General features: G+C 38.4%; 1 pseudogene; it reads left to right on the top strand.

Annotated features, from left to right (window-relative positions):
- The first annotated feature begins 11062 nt into the window (after positions 1-11062).
- Positions 11063-13074, top strand: LOC141498593 (sorting nexin-4 pseudogene; annotated as a pseudogene).
- Positions 13075-21104: the final 8030 nt, after the last annotated feature.

The raw sequence follows: 21104 nt of genomic DNA, 5'->3' as shown, positions 1-21104 counted from the left end.
TAGATGGATTGCTTAGCCACTTCAGCAAGAACGGGGAATGCCAACCCCTCGCCCTTATGAACAAATAGACACAATCAGTTTCTCCATATATTTAAACCTATAAGATGAGGGAATGTATGGAGGAAAGATCTACTCCAGTGATCTGATTTGTTGGAGATCTGAGAGGGGAGAAAGTTTGGGAGTATAATACATGATTCCTAAAGACTTTGGACCTCATGAGGGTAATCCATTGTTAGAAGCTGATAACTGCTACTGTTTTCCCTAGAAGATGAGTATGAAAACATCCCCAAGAAGGGGGTCAGCATAAGTAATTCTGCGCTAGCCAAAAAGAATGATGGATCGGCTTTGGAATGAATTCACTGAGTGCAACTATCTCCATCAACATCTAGGGCTCTGAGGCACCTGAGAATAAAGAGGTAGAGAAGTTCTATGATGAATACACCAAGACACACCCCACAGTTTTGTATTCTTTTACCAAAATGTTATCAATGTATGTTCTTCAACACTCAGTATGCTGGATATGATACAACTTTTCAGAGGAACTTATTCTCAAAGGATCCAAAAGAGGGAAAAACACATAAGGCATGGAAACACCTCATTATTACCAAATAAAGATAAAGAAGAGAACGTTAAACTATCTGACTACTTTTCCATCTATATAAAAGTTTTGAGAATAATTGACACATACATCAAAGACATTCTTTTTTTAATTGCTATTTTATTTTTCCAAATGAAGGCTGTGGTAGTTTTTCAGCATTCTTCCAAATTTATAAGTTATAAATTTTCCTACCACTCTTCCTTCTCTCCCCTCTCTCCTTGGTGGTGAATAGGCTGGTAAAAGTTGTATATGTGTAATCATCAAAGACATTCTTGAGGGAGTCATTAGTAGGGAACAGACTTTTTCAAGCCCATATTCTACAGTAGACTACATTTTTACCACATACTATTGGCTTAAAGATTTAGAAAATACAAGATTCTATTGTGTTTATTATTGGTTAGTATAAAAAAAATTCATTCAGTAGAGTGAAATGCCATCTTAAAGGCTCTCCTTCCACTTTACAGTTGTCAACATCATTTAAGATCACCTGAAAGATATAACAATCGAGATGACTTTATGTGATGAGTATCTAATTACTTGTATCAAATTAAGCATAAAACAGGGAGCCATGTGCTTGCCAAAGAGTTTCACCACTGTCATGGAGTAGATCCAACACAGTCCAAAATTTCCTCTAGATGGTGAAGTCTTCCAGATGTTCCTGTTCATGGCTATCATTGTGTTGATTGCATCAAGCCCTGGAACACTATAAAATCTCATAAATGAGATCCACAATCACTCAAATGATTTTGACTTAATTACTCATACAGGAAAAACCAAGCAGAGGAGGAATGCCTATTGTCCATCTCTAATATACAATTGGATGGACAAGCCATAGAGTACATCCATTAGCATTATATCTTTCTTAGACATAACATATGGAACCATCTGGACCCAGAATTGAAGAGGAGAAGGAGGAGGAAGAGGAGGAGGAGGAGGAGGAGAGCAGACTGTATTGCCTTTGGGAAATTGCTAAGCTTTTTGACCCTAAAGTTCTCTATGAAGCAAAAGCCTATTTGTTAATACAAGTATCCTTCCAGTACTGTTGTGTGACTGAGAATCAAACAATATTACAACCTCTTAATAACTGGAATTAAGGATTATTCAAGGGGTAATCGGGCTGTGAAAAATGTCCAAATTGAAATTATTTTGGGAAATGATATAAAGAAAAAATAAATATATGTTTGAAAAGGAAGATGTGTTGGGCATAAAGTATGAATGAAACAGCCCAAGTGGAGTTTATATATTCTGCTGGTGTCTTTTTGGTATCATGTGAACACAGAAAAGACTCTTGTAAGTTGTGTGGCACTTATGGGAGGACATGAATAAGAATTTCACAGAATCTCAGTACAGCAAGTAGTAGTATTGTGGTAGTAGCAGTAGGTTCTAAAGTTTTAGAAACAGAAGGGAGGATTTTATATTGTAGAGGGAACAGGGAGCCACTGGAGTTTACTGAGTAGGGATGTCTCATGTTTAGATTTGGAACTTGCAATGATCACTTTGACAGCTGAGTGGAGGATGAACTGAATTGAAGAGTAGGGAGAGACTAGAGGCAGAGAGACCAACTAGCAAGTTATTGCAATAGCTTAGGTATGAGGTGATAAGGGATGAAACCAAAGTGGTAGAAGTCTCAGAAGATGAAAAAGGGCATATATGAGAAATGTTCTGAAGATACTGTTGACAGGATTTGGTGAGAAACTGTGGGAAGACATTTAAAGGGCAGCTTGGAGAAGGGGTCTAGCCATGTCTTTCCATCCCCCAGCCCTGGACCTTGATCTTTCTGTGCCTCCAAGTTGGGGAAAGTTGAAACCATACAGTAACAAGTACACTTCAATAGTTGACAGGATCTTGGCATGGGCACTCCTTCCATGCCCTTTTATCCTCTGTGATTATTCCACTAAAGTCTAAACCTTTACCACTTTATGGTTCTTGAAAGCCATTCCTGTAGAAAACCTCCAAGTTCAGGTCTTCTGAAGGAAAATGTCTTCTGCCCAAGAATCATCCAAGTCAAGCAGAGTGATTTGTTATCAGTTGGCTCCCAGATAATCATTTTTTTTACTTTAGTGGCATGTAGGAGCTGCTTAAGGATAAATGAAATCATGGTCTGAAGTTGTTATTCACCCTCTGTCATCCACAAGATCCATGGAGAATACAAGGCATTAATGTATATGTCAAGTTAGGCCTCCTAAGCAATATTTGGGCAGATGGATGGCAAATGCCTTTTCATACTAGCTATGGGCATTCAGAACATCTGGACCTGTCTTTCTAAATCAAAATGCCTCTGCTCATTTCAACAGTTAGTGAGTGAGCAAAGTCTTGGCAGACCTGACTCAAAATATAGTAGCTTATCTTGATGTCATTTTAATTTTTTCTCTGGGGCTTACCCAACACATGCAAGAGACAGGGGACATTCTGCTTCAAAGTCACAAGATGTGAATTTTATAACCTTGTCTTTTCTTGGATGTGTGTTAGAATCCAAGGGCCTGTCATGGCCTTCATTATTTAATAGCCATATAACAATTAGTAGAAAACAGATCATTGAGGGCATACAAATTGTTTTGCCATGAAGACTCAACTGCGTTACTGTGGGTCAATGATGTTTGACATTGTGTTCCATAGTACCAGCAATGCCTATATACCATGTGACCTAGGAAAAGGCTATATGGGTCCTACTGCAGCCCCTTCCAGTACTACATTAGCTGTGGCACAGGGTATAGGTAGACTGTGAAGCAACATGGTCCAGTAAAAAGAGCCAGCCTGGGTTCAAACCTTGGTCTGCTCGTGTGACTTTAGCTAAAATATTTAACCACTGTGGACCTTTGTTGTTGTTGGCTTTTTATTTATTTATTTATTTTCATCCATTTGTACATACATATTTCCAAGTTACAAGATTTCCCTCTACCTTCCCTTTGCACCCCGCTACCCTCAGCAGGGAATAATCAGGTTAGCATTTTACATACATATTTTATTAAATACATTCATAAATTAGTAATTTTTTGGCATGAGGAATTAGGATTAAGGGAGAGAAATACATGAGAGATAATTTTTATAAAGTGTTCATCAGATTTGGAAGGGTTTTTTTTCCTTGTGTGCTTTGTTTTGCTTTGTTTTTCTTCCTCTGGTTGGAGATAATGTAGTCCAACCAGTCAAATACAGCTGTCCAAGCTCTCTGGACTGTTGAGAGGAATTGCTTCCATCAAGGTTGTTCATCTCATACTCTTGTTGATGTCTACATTATTCTCTTGGCTCTGCTCCTCTCACAGCATCAGATCCCGTAAGTCATTCCATACTTCTCAAGAGTCTGACCATTTATGGTTTCTTATAGAACAATAGTATTCCATAATATTCATGTACCATAACTTGTTTACCCATTCCTCCATTGATGGGTATCCCCACAATTTCCAATTCTCTGCTACTACAAAAAGAGTGGCTATGAATATTTTGGAACATGTAGGACTTGTCCCATTTTTTACAATTTCTTCTGGATATAGTCCTAGAATTAGAATTGCCAGGTCAAAGGATATGAACAATTTTATTGCTCTTTGGGCATAGTTCCATATTGCTCTCCAGAAAGGCAGGATACATTCACAACTCCACCAGCAATGTATCAATGTCCTAATCCTCCCACAACCTCTCCAACATTGATCACCTTCCCTTTTTCTAATCTTGGCTAATCTAATAGGTGTGAGGTGATATCTCATTGTTGTTTTAATTTGCATTTCTCTAATCAATAGTGATTTGGAGCATTTTTTCATATGATTATATATAGTTTTAATTTCTTCATTTGAATATTGTCTGTTTATATCCTTTGACCATTTATCAATTAGGGAATGATTTGTGACCTTATACATTTGATGTAGTTCTCTATATATTTTAGAAATGAGACCTTTATCAGAACTTCTGGTTGTGAAGATTGTTTCCCAGCTTTCTGCTTTTCTTCTAATTTTGGTAGCATTGATTTTATTAGTGCAAAATCTTTTTAATTTTATATAGTCAAAGTCATTCATTTTGCATTTTATAATTTGCTCTAATTCTTGTTTGGTCATAAATTTATCCCTTTTCCATCGATCAGATAGAGTATTTTTTGGTCTATTAATTTATCTATAGTATCGCTCTTTGTGGCTAAATCCTGTACCTATTTTGACTTTATTTTGGTATAGCGTGTGAGATGTGGAACTATGTCTAGCTTTTGCCATATTTTTTTCCAGTTTTCCCAGTAATTTTTGTCAAATAGTGAGTTCTTATCCCAGAGGCTGATGTCTTTGGGCTTGTCAAATGGTAGATTGCTGTAGTCATTTACTTTGGTTTCTCTTGAACCTATCCTGATACACTGATCCATTTAACCAGGACCAGGCAGTTTTGATGACTGCTGCTGTATAGTATAGTTTTAGAACTGGTAGAGCTAGGCCACCTTCCTTTTCAGTATTTTATTTTCATCAGTTGCCTTGTTATTCTTGCCCTTTTGTTGCTCCAGATGAATTTTGTTACTATTTTTTTCTAACTTGGTAAATGAGTCATTTGGTAGTTTTATTGGTATGGCACTGAGTAAGTAACTTAATTTGGGTAGAATTGTCATTTTTATTATATTAATTCGACCTAACCACGAGCATTTGACATTTTTCCAATTATTTAGATCTGACTTTATTTGGGTGAGGAGTCTTGGGAAGTAGATTCCCAAGTATTTAAAGTTGTCTACAGTTATTTTAAGTGGAATTTCTCTTTCTATCTCTTGTTCTTGGGCTTTGTTTTTCATATATAGAAATGTTGATGATTTATGTGGGTTTGTTTTATATCCTGTTAGTTTGCCGAATTTGTTAATTGTTTGAAGTAGTTTGTTAGATGATTTTCTTGAGTTCTCTAGGTACATTATTGTATCATCTGCAAAGAGTGACAATTTTGCTTCCTTGTTGCCAATTCTGGTTCCTTCAATTTCTTTTTCTTCTCCTATTGCTACTGCTAGCATTTCCAACCCTATATTGAATAGTAATGGTGATAATCAGCATCCTTGTTTCACCCCTGAATTTATTAGAAATGCACTGAGTTCATTCCCATTAAATATATATGTTGATGGTTTTAGATAGATACTATTTATTATTTTAAGAAAAATTCCATTTATTCCTAAACTTTCTAGTGTTTCTCATAGGAATGGAAGTTGTATTTTATCAAAGGTTTTTTCACCATCTATTGAGTAATCATATGATTTCTGTTGGGTTTACTATTGATATGTTTAATTATGTTGAGTGTTTTCCTAATGTTGAACCACCCCTGTCTGCATGGTGTATTATCCTGGTAATAACTTGCTGGTAGTCTCATTGCTAAAATTTTATTTAAGATTTTTGCATCAATATTCATTAGGGAGATTGGTCTATTATTTTCTTTGTCTGTTTTGGTTCTTCCTGTTTTAGGTGTCAGCACCATGTTGATGTTGTAAAAGGAGTTTGACAGAACTCCTTCCTCTCCTATATTTTAAAATAATTTATGTTAATTGTTTCTTAATTATTTGGTTAGAATTCACTTGTAAATCTATCTGGACCTGGGGACTTTTTCTTAGGGAGTTTATTGATGGTTTCTTCAATTTCTTTTTTCTGAAATGGGGTTATTTAAGTAATTTGTTTCCTCTTCTGTTAATCTGGGTAGTTTGTATTTTTGTAAATATTTATTCATTTCACTGAAGTTGTCCAGTTTATTGGCATATAGTTTGGCAAAGTAACTCCAAATTTTCTTTCACATTTCACTCCCCCTTCTTACCCAGGGTACTTACCACCTTGTTAAGTGAACCAAGGCCTATTGTCTCTCCCACTTTACCCTCCCCCACCCAGTGTATTTAACCCCTTCTTAAGTGAAGCACCTGATGCTGATCTAACTGTAAGAATCTTGAACATCTCTAAGTGCTGGGAGGCTCTGGAGGCCTCACTGAGAACTTTACAAATGATTGTAAGTAACAGAGACATGTCTCAGGTCCTTGCAGTTTATGATGCCCTCATTAGCAAGGTGCTTAGCACCTTGTGATTTAAGTGAGTCAAAGTATATTGAGATACAAGTTAAAGTTGACACCTCTGCTTTTTTCCCAGCACTTTTTGTCTCAAACATAGTGATGTGATCTTGGACCTCTTCAATTGAGAGACAAGACCCAATTATACCAATATCCTTTAGGTTCATTCTCTTCCATTATACTCTACCCTCTAATTTTCTTTAGAGAAGTAAAGTTCTAAAGATTTAGAATTGTTATATCTTCCCTTTTAGGGACCAATATTTGTTTAAAACAATTTTGTTTTTTCATTTACCTTTTTTATGTAACTCTTTACTTGTGTATTTGGTGATTGAATTCTCTGTTCAGTTCTGGTATTTGTGTTAGGAAATTCTAGAAGTCCTGTATTTCATTGAACATCCATGGTTTTTCCTGCCAATATATATACTGAATTTTGCAGGGTAGTATGTTCTAGGTTGTAATCCCAGGTCCTTAGCTCTCTGAAATATATTATTCCAGTTCTTCTGATCCTTCAATGTTGAGATTGATAGGTCCTGTGTTAGTCTGATTGTGTTCCCTTTGTATGTGAAGTATTGTCTTTTTTTTAGGTTGTTTTTGCAAGGCAAATGGGGTTAAGTGGCTTGTCCAAGACCACACAGCTAGGTAATTATTAAGTGTCTGAGGCTGGATTTGAACCCAGGTACTCCTGACTCCAGGGCCGGTGCTTTAACCACTATGCCACCTAGCCCCCCCTACGAAGTATTGTCTTTTTGCTGCTAGCAACATTCTCTCTTTTATTTAAAGGTTCTGGAATTTGGTTATTACAATCCTTGGAGTTTTTATCGTGGGATCTCTTTCTGGAGGAGTTCTGTGGATTCTTTCAATTATTATATTGTTATATTGTCCTAGTAGATTAGGGCAGTTTTCCCTTATAATTTCCTGCATGATGTTTTCCAGGTTCTTTTTTTGGTCCAGGCTTTCTAGTAGTTCAATAATTGTCTCTCCTGGATCTGTTTTCCAGGCCATTCGTTTTCCTTAGAAGATACTCTACATTTTCTTCAGTTTTTTCAGTCTTTTTATTTTGTTTGATGGAATCTTGTAGTTTTGTAGATTTATCAAGTTCTTTTTTTTTAGGTTTTTGGCACGGCAAACGGGGTTAAGTGGCTTGCCCAAGGCCACACAGCTAGGTAATTATTAAGTGTCTGAGGCTGGATTTGAACCCAGGTACTCCTGACTCCAGGGCTGGTGCTTTATCCATTACGCCACCTAGCCGCCCCTGATTCATCAATTTCTAACTGTTCAATTCTAAATTTTAGGACTTTATTTTCTTCAATTATTTTTCTGTGCTTCCTTTTCCAGTTGGCTATTTTTATTTTTAATGGAGTTGATTTGTTTGGTCAACTTGTCACAACATTCCTGCATGACTTTCATTTCTTTTTTCCATTTTTCTTCTTTCTCTCTTCTTTGGTTTTTAAATTCTTAAGGTCTTCGATGAGCTTTTGTATTTGAGACCAATTTATGGACTGTTTTGATATTCCCTCTGTGAGTGATTTTTCACTGCTTTCTTCTTTAGACATACATTACTGTCATTTTTATCTGTGAAGTATTTTTCTAGAGTGAGTGTTCTTTTAGCTTTTTTGTTCATTTTTGTTATAGTTCTGCTCCTGGGGTATATAAAGATGCAAGCTTTTATTTTTACTTTTTTTTAAGATTTTATTTATTTTGAGTTTTACATCAAACTTTTATTTTGCTGGGATCCCTGGCTTGTTGTTGGACAAGATGTTGCCTATGCAGTCCAGGCCTTGCCTTTGCAGAGGTTTGTTCCTTCCTTTATGTCCAGGTTCTGACTTAACAGAGTATTGTCCCCGACCCATTCCTGTCTTTTATCCCAGTGCTCCCAGGGTTCAGACATTGTTTAGGTTTGGGATCTACCCTGCTGGCTTGCTATCTAGCTTCTGGGACCTCTGTTATTATTAAGATGTCGGGACCTGGATTGCACTGTGGCTAAAGGTCTCCTACTGGCTTTTCCTACTTTCCCACCTCCTGGACTTAACCCTTTCCTCCCAAAGAGACAGACCTTCACTGAAGATCCTTCATGATGTCTACAGTTGAAAACTTCTTTGAATCTTCTCTTTTTCTTGGTGGGATCTGTAACATAAATGTCAGAGTAGAGGCTTCATTTATCTTTGATAGGGAAAGGCTCCTGGAGCAGATTAGCTTCACGCCACCATCTTGGCTCCACCTGGGAAGTCCCCTACTCTGCGCAACTTAAAGTAAGTGATTAAAGGCTATAAACTGATTTCTTAACCAGGTGAGAACATATTAACCATAAGCTTTGATTAATTAAAGCAATGTTTCATGACTGAAGAAATTTGATAACACCCTGTCGGCTCTGCATAAGACTAGGGAGCTAGAGGAAGATCATTCAAAACTAGCAACATCTGAGCAAGCACAGAGGAGAAGGAGTCTATTGCAGGAGAACAGAATCCTGGACCTCTAGCAGCACTTCAGGAACAGTTGATGGCAATATCTGCTCCAAAAGTCAAGGGCAAAATGAATATGAATTCAATGATTTAAAAAGAAATTGAAAAGCTATACCATTCTAAATGAGGTCTCAACAAAAAGGGATATAATGATGTTTTATACCAACTGTGCTTGCTGTGCTTTCTAAACGCAAATTAATTTTGACTAACTGATAATCCATTGACAGTCGTGTCAGGAAGCATACTGGTGGGGGCTTATAAAACATAGCATTAAAAAGATAACCTCAAAAACCTCAACTCTACTCCTAGGGCCCTGAGAAGGCATAGCAGGCTTAATTTGGAGATCAAGCCTACCAGTGTGAATGATGTTTGTCCTTCATTTTTGAAGAAGACCACAACATAAGGGAGGTGATGCGATGACAAGCATGTGAATTGGATTTGAGTGAGAGGGTGCTGTGCTAAGTCACCAACCTCACTTTTCTCCTCCAGAACCATCTGGGTCCAGTGACCCAGGATGACTAGAGATTTTTCTGGATGCGAGGCAATCAGGGTGAAGTGACTTGCCCAAGGTCATATAGCTAATAATAATTAAGTGTCTGAGGCTGAATTTGAATTCCCATCCTTCTGACATCAAGGCTAGTGCTCTATCCACTGCACCAGTTAATTAATTGCTCTACCACTGTGAATAGGAATTTGGTAAAACAACTCCAGAGTATGTGCCATAATTAGATGATCCCTGTTCTAAAGTTTCTTCTCTGATAGAGGCAACTCACTAGTATACTGCATTGATAGGACTCAACTTGGAGTCAGGAAATCCTGAGTTTGAATCCTGCCTCAGAATAACTCATTAGACTAGTTCTAATGTGTCTCTGGACAAGCCTCTCTCAGCTTCAGTTTCTTCATCTGTAAAATGGTTACAGTACTACAGAGTTTTGGGGAGAAGTATTCATTATGATTAAATCGATTATCCTCTAAGTCATCATTGATCTGTTGCAGTTTTAAGGATACTGTCTTTAGTCATAGATCACATCTTCAAACCATGTCACCTATTTCTATGCCTCAGGTTGCCATTGGCCCCAAGACAGCTTTTTTTTTTAGGTTTTTGCAAGGCAATGGGGTTAAGTGGCTTGCCCAAGGCCACACAGCAGGTAATTATTAAGTGTTTGAGGTCAGATTTGAACTCAGGTACTACTGACTCCAGGGCAGGTGCTATATCCACTGTGCTACCTAGTTGCCCCCTAAGACAGCTTATTTAAAAAAAATTGTCTGCAACCTATGTCAATTTTCAGGCATGTTTTTGACCTGGTGAGGAAAAGCTACTGTAGATGGATTTCTTACATGCATTAAGATACTCCCCTGGAGCCAATGAACAGGCAGAGTGGGGAACAGTAGACCATTTCAATGATCAATTCATTTCACACATGCAGCAAGACTAGGTCTTCTATCTACCCATGGCTAAGTGTACAATGAACCAAAGTTCTATGTTCCTGCTAGACTATCTGCTCAGGAAGTGTTAGGTTCCTGCTGGCTAGCTTCTAGTTACCCAGGCGAATGTTGAAGGGGTGGGAGACAAGGGAGACAAGTTCTCCTAGTTCTCCAAGACCTCCAAGATCTCCATTTATTAAACCAAAGTGCTTAAATATTGTCCCCAGTCCCTGGTCCACTCCCACTCCCATGGCACTGGACAATCAACCAATAAATTAAGACTCTGCTGCTAGAGGACACCAGGCAATGAAAGTTTACAGCACTCCCACACACAACAGTTCCATATACCAAAGAATCACAGTCTTAGAAGTGGAAAGTTCAGATCATTTTCTTTTGAAGCAGTTTTTACTTATGTTAAGATAAAATTTGACTCCCTTTAATTTCATAGGTTCATAGGACTTAAGAGTGGTAAGGGACCTTAGAAATGCCCTTAATGTGACCCCTGAATTTTACAAATGAGGTAACTTTGGTCCAGGGATGAACAGGTGCTTGCTTAATATCATATAAGTAAGGTGAGTTGAACCTGTTGCCATGGAACAGGGAGTTCCCAAGCTACCACCAGGGCTTCTAGTTGAGTCCCTGGGGAGGGCTAGATGCTGACCTGGGGGTGGCTGGAGATGGGGATGTGGCTGGTCTCAGAAGAGGGACCAAGGGCTGGCTGGCAAACTCTGAGGATGCCACTATGACCAAAGGTAGTTTTTACTCAAAGAAAACTGAAATTACTGTTTCAGAAGCAGAAAAAAGGGACTGGAAGAAATGCTATGAGCAAGCAAGAAACTTACACAACTTATCTCATTAAAACAAGATCAGCTGAACTGGGTGATGACCAGAATGTTCTTCAAGACTGTCTTTGGAGATGGTATAGCAAACTATCTGCTACTTTAATATCCACAGATTATCTCACCTCTGACTGGAAAGAGCAGAATTAGTTTGGCAGACAACAGGGATCCTGATTTTGTGGAAAGCTGAGGAATTAGTTTGGAAATTATTTTAAGAGTGACTTCACATTCTGTCCTTTCTAAAGACAAAATCTTCTATTTGTTTTTATCACAGGAAAATAACAGGAAGGAGACAGTGAATGAAACAGGGCTCTGGCTAAAAACAGTCTCCGGGTTAAAAGCTTTCAAAGCAACATTCAGCGTGAAAAACTCAAGACTGAGCTAAAACACTGTAGTGATGAACTCCATTCTGTCATCTTACACCTTCTTCGAGTTAGAGCTACAGTGACTGGTTGACTCTGTGATGTCTGTAAAGTTCATGGAAGAGTTTTCAGAGAATAGAGTGCCAGAGAAAAAGAAATGGGAGATGAACTACTTACTGAGTACAGGACATCATATGGAGATACATGCAGCTTCTATTGGTATTTCAGAAAAGGAGCATTGTGTAGATCAACTAAAGGAATATCATTTCTTTTTGTTTGTTTTTTGCAAGGCAATAGAGTTGTGCCTTACACAGCTAGGCAATTATTAAGTGCTAAGGTGGGATTTGAACTCAGGTCCTCCTGAGTCCAGGGCTAGTGCCACTGTACCACCTAGCTGCCCTAGGAGTATCACTTCTATGCAGAAGAATTAAGAGTGATTTGTATCATGGAACACTATTGTTCTATTAGAAACCAGGAGGGATGGGAATTCAGGGAAGCCTGAAGGGATTTGCATGAACTGATCCTGAGTGAGATGAGCAGAACCAGAAAAACACCATACACCCTAACAGCAACATGAGGGTGATGATCAACCTTGATGGACTTGCTCATTCCATCAGTGCAACAGCCAGGAACAATTTGGTGCTCTCTGCGATGGGGAATATTATCTATATCCAGATAAAGAATTATGGAGTTTGAACAAAGTTCAAGGATTATTCCCTTTAATTTAGGAAAAAAATGGATATCTTATTGTCTGATCTTGCTATCTCTTATACTTTATGTTTCTTCCTTAAGGATATGATTTCTCTCTCATCACACTCAATTTGGATCAATGTACAACATGGAAACAAAGTAAAGACTGACCGATTGCCTTCTGTGGGGGGTGGGGGGAGGGAAGTAAGATTGGGGGGAAATTGTAAAATGCAAATAAAATCTTTAATAAAAAAAACTGAAAAAAGAGTGATTTGTAGGGGTAGTTAGGTGGTCCAATGGATAGAACACTGGCCCTGGAGTCAGGAGGACCGATGTTCAAGTTCTGCCTCAGACACTTAATAATTGCCTAGCTGTGTGACCTTGGGTAAGTGACTTAACCCCATTGCTTTGTTTAAAAAAATGTTTTATAGAAAACATGAGCTAAAGCAGTATGACTTGGAGATGACTGCCCAGGATCTGGCATCTGAAAAACAACAGTATGAAGATCTTGCTATAGGGACTGTGGAGACTTTCTCCCTAAAGTGAATGAAACTCCAGAGCAAAGAGAAGCCAGAATCAAGGTCCTAAAGGAACAAATCAGTTTCCACATCTGGAAAGAAGAGAAATTGTAAAGCCACTTGGGCAGATATTGAATGCTTCAAAGAGCAAAAGAACCCCGATTTAAAGGAGGCTCTGCAGTTATGCTGATTAGCATGTGTAAAAAAAAAAAAAGGAAATTCAAATGTGGACCAATGCTAAGAAATGCTTTTGTAAGATGTAATGTTATAGAAATGAATTCTTCTTCAATCAACTGTCCCAGAACAGAAGCACAGAATGGAGACTGAAGTCGATCTTTGGTATACACAAAAATGTAAACTTTAATCATTTGAGCAAATATAATATTCTTGTAGTAGTTAGAATAGCAAAGAAAGGAAATGTTTTAATCAAGATTAACATCGAAATTAGGAACTTTTGATGATCCCATCAAAGTCATTTGATATTTATTGTTTGAGAGGATTCTGATCTAGTAAAAGTCCCATCGTGAGATCATGTGTATTTGTCCTTTCAGTCCATGTTTTCTCTGTAAATGGATAAAATGATTAAGAGAATTTTTATTTAACATTATATTCTTATATTTAACATGATTTTGCATGCATAACAGATTACTTTCTCGGAGAGGGGGGAAGAGGGGAGAAAATTTTACAAAAATGAATGTTAAAAACTATTTCTACATGCAATTATAAAAAAGAGAATACTATTAAGATTATATTCTTGGGGCGACTGGGTGGTACAAGTGGATAGAGCACTGGTTCTGGAGTCAGGAGTTCAAATCTGCCTCAGACACTTAATAATTACCTAGCTGTGTGGCCTTGGGCAAGCCACTTAACCCCATTGCCTTACAAAAACCTAAAAAAAGATTATATTCTTGAGGTTTACTCAGAAAAGATGGCCAGAGAGCTGTGGGAGTGAGTTTTACTTGTCTTAACAATGATCTATTTGCTTTGAGAAAAGCTAAGCAGTAACTTAGTGTGAAATCTAAAGTATTCTACCCATATCCCCTCAGCACCCCTGTGAGTAATATATGCAATATGCATATACTCGAAAATGGCTTCAAATTTATGCTTCACCAGAATTTTGATTTTGGACAAACATTATATACTGTCAACAAAGAAAACCACTCTTTACATGAGTAGTGGGATCACTGCCATGGAATAGTAGAAAACTCTTTTTGTGTGGGTGGTTGGGGGAGGCAATGAGAGTTACGTGATTTGCCCAGGGTCACACAGATACTAACTGTCAAGTGTCTGAGGCCAGGTTTGAATTCAGGTCCTCTGAACTTCAGAATGTGTTCTCTATCCACTGTACCACCTAGCTGGCCCTAGAAAGTCTTTTAATTGAATATGTTAAGTATAATAAGGAAGTTTACAAATGGTTGCTTTTCAAAACCTGAATGATGAGCCTAAATTACTTTGACTTTCTTCTTGACATATGTGTTTCATGGATAAGATATAACATTTTGGTGTACAAGATGTATATGTCAACAATATATGTGGCATCTTCATTATTAACATCTTTCTTTTATGTTGCTTGACTGTAATTTTGGAAAGAAAAATAAATTATGTTGATTTTTTGTTTGATTTTCATGATACCGTATGTTCAAAAGTCCGGCATCTTTATTTTTTGCTAGCCTTGAAGAATTTTAAATATGAATTTGCTGCTCTTAATTATGTAAAATAGCAATAATCCACTTCTATTTAGCATTTTACTTTTTTATATGTTGAAAATATTGCAAAATATTGTGGAAATTGCCAGACTTAAAAAATGAAAGAAGCTTGTGCTAATTAAAAAAATCATATGAGTAATAAATGGTAGAGCCAGAATCTGAAGCTGTGCCCTTTGACTCTAAGCCCAGTATTCTTCCTATTACAACATGCTTCCTCTCTAGTTCCTCCTTGCTCCTCCCTCTTGGTCCAAGCACAAGTCTTCCTTAGAACTTTTCCTTCAAATATTTGAAGACTACTCCCATATTGCTCTCAATTCTTTTTTGCCCCATATTGAACATCCTGTTTCCTCATTTGATTCTTAAGTGACATAGTTTGAGTTCTTCATCATTCTGCTCGTTGTTGTTCAGTCATTTTTGAGTCATGTCCAAGTCTTAGTGACCTCATTTGGGGTCTTATTGGCAAAGACACTTGGGTGGTTTGCTTTTCCTTTATCATTCTGGTCACCCTCCTGTCTAACACGGACGTAATACTCTAAATAGTGTCTAGGCTGAGCAGAGGATAACCAGCTTCCTCTGTGCTAGAACCAGGCCTCTATTGATGAAACCTAAGATCATATTAGTTGTCTCGACCTACTCATTATATTGTTGACTTAAATACTCCAGTGGTTGTATGAATTCATCAATATGAATGTTTCTTCTAAAGACTGAGAGTTCTAGGGAGGCTAGGTGGTGCAGTGGATAGAGCACCAGCCCTGGAGTCAGGAGGACCTGAGTTCAAATCTGGTCTCAGACACTTAATAATTACCTGTGTGGCCTTGGGCAAGTCACTGAACCCCATTGACTTGCAAAAGCCTAAAAAAAGAAAAGAAAAAAAAAGAAAAAAGATTTAGAGTTCAATCCATCTATACATGTTCTTTCTCTGAATCTCTTATCTATATCCTCCCATGAAGATGATAATGGAATGCATAGGCTGTCCATTAATTAGCTCTCACTCTTGTCATATCACTAACTTCATATATTTCTTTAATCAAGTCTTTCTTTGCAGTTGCTTAAATAATGTACTGTGGTCTGCTTATACCCACTGTCTGCCTTGGATGTATATTGGTATCAGATATCATATGGTACCCCAAAAGATTTGAGACCCATTTATTATACTCATTCTTTCATTCTTTTAGAAAATTATTTATTTATTTTCATTTTTCATTCTTTAGAAACTATAGGGTTTGATGACTCCCTTTTCAAAAAATACAGCCATCATATTTACTTAAAAAAACAAAGATAAGCCTTTGTTCTAGGGCAAAGTTTGGGTCATCAGAAGAGCTTTGTAATTACTCCAAGGTGATCCAATCTGCAACTGTCCTCCTATTTAACTCTGGGTCCAGCTCATTGTTTATTTACAGAAGAGTATATATAATATACGTGTGTTTAGACAGTTAGATGCTAAATGGGACAGATAGATGGTTGAGTGGATAGATAATCAGCAAGACAATGTCGTGGATAAGAGTGCTGGACTTGATGTCAGGAAAACTAGAATTAAAATTCCACTTCAGATACCCAGTGAGATTGTGAGACCCTGGAGAAGTCATTTTCTCTTAGTCTCAGTTTCCTCACCTGTAAACTGGGGAAAATAACAGCACCTATGTGAGGAATGTAGGGTATTGGTCTTCACAGGGTGTGGAGGGGGGCCCTTACGGAATCCATTACAAAGGGGGAAATGGCCCAGCCAATCACAAAACTGGGAGTTTTCCTAATCCTATTCCAGAGATGGCAAACCCCAAATCGGTTCTCAATTGGTCAGTCCAGAGTGACCTAGAGATCTTGACCTGATGCAACTGAGTTTGGGCAATTAGGTAATTGAATATTTACCCATACACCCCCTGTGATGATTGGGGTTCATCAGCATATCATGCATCATATGATGTGGGTGGGAATCATATTAGGGGCATATCATGGAATAAGTGGACCTCTTAGATTGCAACTCAAACGCCAAAAATCTATGAGAATCCAAGAGGGAGGGGAAAGAGTTTCTGAAGGTTATAAATTACCTGATGTTCCAAGGCCACCTCATGCCTCATGCCAGGTGAGGTAACCATATTTTGCAAGGTTTGTGAATAAAATCTATAATTTTCTCTCACTCTGGCAGGTTTTTCTTTCATTCATTTACAACAACCTATCTTCCTGCTTGGGAGACTCTGAGATTTGAATCAGGATACTGATTAGGAAATACTAGTTTTCATGAGCAATCTTTTCCCTTGCCCCTTTATTTGTGAATTTCTTAGAATTTGTTGTGAGGATCAAATAATATGCCTGGTCCTTCACAGTCCTGAAGTGTTATATGAACCCAACTCTTATTATTGTTACTATACAGGTGAAGGAATTCTTACATTTTCCTCCCCTTGTTTTTTAACATATGACATGCTAGACATAGCTCTTTGGAGTAGTAAAAAATCTTTGGCTATTGTCAAGAACTCTGAAGGAGTTCCAGGGTTTGATGAGATCAGTACAACATCCCCAGGAGGCCATCCAGGAACGAGAGCATCTGGAGTATCTCACCATCCACAGGGAATCCCTCTCCTGCTTGATGTCTATCCTGGACTCCCTCCATGAAGGTAGTCAAATACTAATGGTCACGAAACAGGGCTCCTTTTCTCTGTGCTTCTGTCTTTGGAGGGAGCTTGCCTCGAAAGAGAAGCAGGGGGAAAAACTTTGTTGGAAGGAAGCCTTCACGATATCATTTGGCTCTACTGAATCATAGAAAACAATTTTGTTTTCTAGTCCATCAATAAGCATAGGGCGTTGAATGACACACAATCATTTGTTTCATTTTTATTCTTCTAGTTTTGGGCTACTTTTGTTCTTTATTCCAAAAGAATAGTTGTCTGAATGTATGAAGGTGATTGATTCCGTTGTCATGTCTACATTGGCTTCTGTCAATTAAAGTAAAACTAATTTTATTTGTTATTCTAGTGTCCAGCACTTTCAAATCATTTTCTCTGAGCAGTAATGCTGAAGAGGCACAAACTTTTGGTGTAATTCAATTTAACAAACATTCGTAACAGATCTGCTAGGTCAACCAGACACAATGCCAGATTGAGGGGATGCTAAGATAAGAAACGCTACAATATTTGCCTTCAAGGAACTTACATTCTCTTGGGGACAAAGAGAAAACGAAGGACAATAATGCACAGAGAAAATGAAATACAAAATAGATATGAAAAGTGATTTCTGGGAAAGGGCAATAACAGCTGGGAAAATTAAGCTAGGTTAGTATTTTGGTAGGAGATGGTACTTCAGATGACTTTTGAAAGAAGCTAGACAACCTATGAGGCAGAGGTGAGGAAAGAGTCTATTCCAGTCACAAATTAATGCAAATGTGGTAACTTGTAAGGGCAATAGGGTGCGGGTGATGATGGCCTATGGTATGATGAAGAGATGGGAGATGGCATCTTCATATGAGGAACAGTAAGTAAGCCAATTTGGAAGAATGCTGAGTAAGGAGAATAATGAGCAATAATCTGGGAAAAGAAGAGTTAGATTGTAAAGGGCTTTACAAACCAGAGGAGGTTGAGTTTGTATTTTATCCAAAGGGCAAGAAGGGAATCATTGGAGCTCCTTGAGCAGGGGGATTTAATATGGGCATGCCTGTGCCCCTGGGAATATTGAATTGACTTCTATGTGGGGGAAGGATTGGAGAGAGGATAGATTTCCAGAAGTGATGAGGTGACTGAGAGTGGAGAGGAAGGGTTGAATTCAAGATTTATTTTGGAGGTAAAATCACCAACATTTGGCAACTGTTGGAATATGGGGAGTGAGGAAGATGGAAGGGTTAAGGGTGACTCCTAGTTTATGAACCTGGATGCCTATGGCACCGTGCTAGAGATACTGACTAGGTGACTGGTGGTAATGTAATATGTAAGTCTTTGATTTTGCTCCTTCCTCAATTAAACAACATCGTTTGCATCTGACCCCTTCTTTCCACTCTCATAGTTTGAGCCTTGTTTCTGCTATTGCAATGGCTTCCTAATTTGGTACCTGAAGTGTCTCCTCAACTGAGTTCAGATTCTGCTTCTGCACTTAATAATTGCCTAGCTGTGTGATCTTGGGTAAGTCACTTAACCCTATTCCAGTCCTGGGTCATAGTTCTTTTATAAAATAAAATGGTTAGACTAGAATACCTCTCAAGTCTCTGCTAGCTGATTTTTTAGGCAAGCCCCTTCACTTCACTGTGCCTCTGTTTCCTTTGTCCAATGAAGCCCGCTCTACTGATTGGTGACTGTCTCTCCCAGACCACTATGTCAAAAAAAAGCTCCATATCTGTCTTACTTAACACAACTCCCTGGCCTTCTCCTCTTTCTGGACAAGCCCTATCCTCCCTAGTTCTGGCTCTATAAATTATGAATAAAATCAACTCTTTTATTGTTCTTGGATGGGGTATGTCAACCTAATCCTTTGTGAATATGCTTACCATCTCTGTAACTTTCCAGACCAAATGTCTCTAACTGGCTACCATTCTATTAGCTTGTAAACACATCCAGGACATAGGATCTCTTTGCTTTTTGCATTTCTACACATATATTCTTGGCCCACAATTTTTAATAAGTTCTTTTTTATTCATTCACTCATTCATTCATTCATTCATTCATTCGTTCAGGAGGAAGTTGGATTAGATGGTCTTTAAGGTGTCTTTTGGTACTAGATCTATGCTCCTTTCATAATTGTTAAATGCTTCAAATATTAGCTTTTCATTCTGGACTTTCATCCTAGAGCCAATATAGTGAAGTGTGGAGAGTTCTCTCAGGGAATCATATTTATGGGGGAACAACTCATACTGAAGCAGGAAAGGACCAAAAATCTACATCAGGAGAGAGAGCCCCCAAACTTGGAAATTCTGACTCTTTGAAATTTTGAAGTAATAGCTATTGCTCTGTTAAGTTGAGGGGCTCTAGGTAATAAGATCCATTTAGGTTTGAATCTGGGGTTCTGGGATATTCTCTCCTTTTTTTTTCAAGGCAAATTGAGTTAAGTGGCTTGCCCAAGGCCTCACAGCTAGGTAATTATTAAGTGTCTGAGGCCAAATTTGAACTCACGTCCTCCTGACTCCAAGGCGGGTGCTCTATCCACTGCACCACCTAACCGCCCCTCCATCCTCTCCTTTCATCTAAATCCTATGCAATCTTCAAGGCCTAACATAAGGCGCATCACTCCTCCTTTTCCTGTCCCCCAAGAAAAGTTCAAGATAAGCCTATTTGAGCCCTAAGCCCCAGATTGAGAAGGTAGAAAGAAGACTGTGGCAATAGAAGCAGTGGATTCTTTTCAAGTCAGTTGTCTTGCATCTTCACTATGTCAATGCCCACACCTCTACCTCAAGGACTAACCAGAAGCATAGTATGCTTTTTATCAAGGGACCAAGGGGGTCTCTTTGTGAAAAGTGCCCAGGATCTAGGCTCAGCATTAGATAGTATGTTGGTGTGGGCTCAAATCCACCTCCCACTAATACACATACATACACACATATATACATGCATACAAATATACACCATTATGCACAAAAGAGACACACACACACAAATGAGTTCAAGGATTTTTGGTTTCACTGGTAGGGGATGCTCTTCCACCAATCTCTAGTCTTTGAGAGTTGCTGTGGCCAAATTTTTCCTATTAGGATCAACTTGTAGGGAGCCTCTCTAAATCAATGTAGTGGATGGGGTGCTTGGGACTCATGAAGCTCTGAGTTCAATCCTGACTGATACACTGGCTGTATGATCTTGGAAAAATCACTTAACCTCTCTGGTCCTCAGTTACTTCATTTCAAAAATAAAGAGGTTGAACATGGAGATGATATTTAGGGTCTCTTCTGGCTCTAAATCTCTAATTCCATGAACTCAACTACATTAATCCTTGGCCAATGGACATGAAGCCCATCACTGGGTCCAGGTTCCTTTCCAGCTTGGTGGGGACGCTTAGAGCTTGTGAACAGTTGGCAGAGTCTTTGAAAACTCCAAAATCTCCATAACATGACCCACACAGAGCTGAACCCAGATGCTCCAATAAGGAGTGGTGACTGAGCTGATAAACAAAGGAATAAATGGAGGGTGGAGAGAGCCCTGAGGTCTGGATAATTGACTCTTGGCTGCATCTTCTATGTCGGGTGGTTTATTGGAAAGAAAATAATTCATAGGATGGTTCATGTCCTCATTTATAAGGTTCTTATCAGCCAGTGTGGATTTGAGTCTCTTAAGAGTCAACAGTGGGACATAGAAACCAGGAAAGCTATGTAATCTTGGACTGCATTAATAATGCATTAATGTATTAATTAACTGCATTAATTAAGTCCCCCTCAGTCTTGGTCAGGCCACATGTGGAGGATTATTTTCAGTTTGGGCAATTGATAGACTGGAATCTGTCCAAAAAGAAATTTCCAGCACAAAGGAGAGACTGAGAGACATTACAGTATAGTGGAATGAGTACGATTATTCTTTATACATCACTGGGGTTAGAGGTGCAGCACCCCTGTGATC

This window comes from Macrotis lagotis, chromosome X (assembly GCF_037893015.1).
Source record: "Macrotis lagotis isolate mMagLag1 chromosome X, bilby.v1.9.chrom.fasta, whole genome shotgun sequence".
Lineage (NCBI taxonomy): Eukaryota > Metazoa > Chordata > Mammalia > Peramelemorphia > Peramelidae > Macrotis > Macrotis lagotis.
Note: the sequence above shows the minus strand (reverse complement) of the source record. Positions and strands in the feature narration are given on the sequence as shown.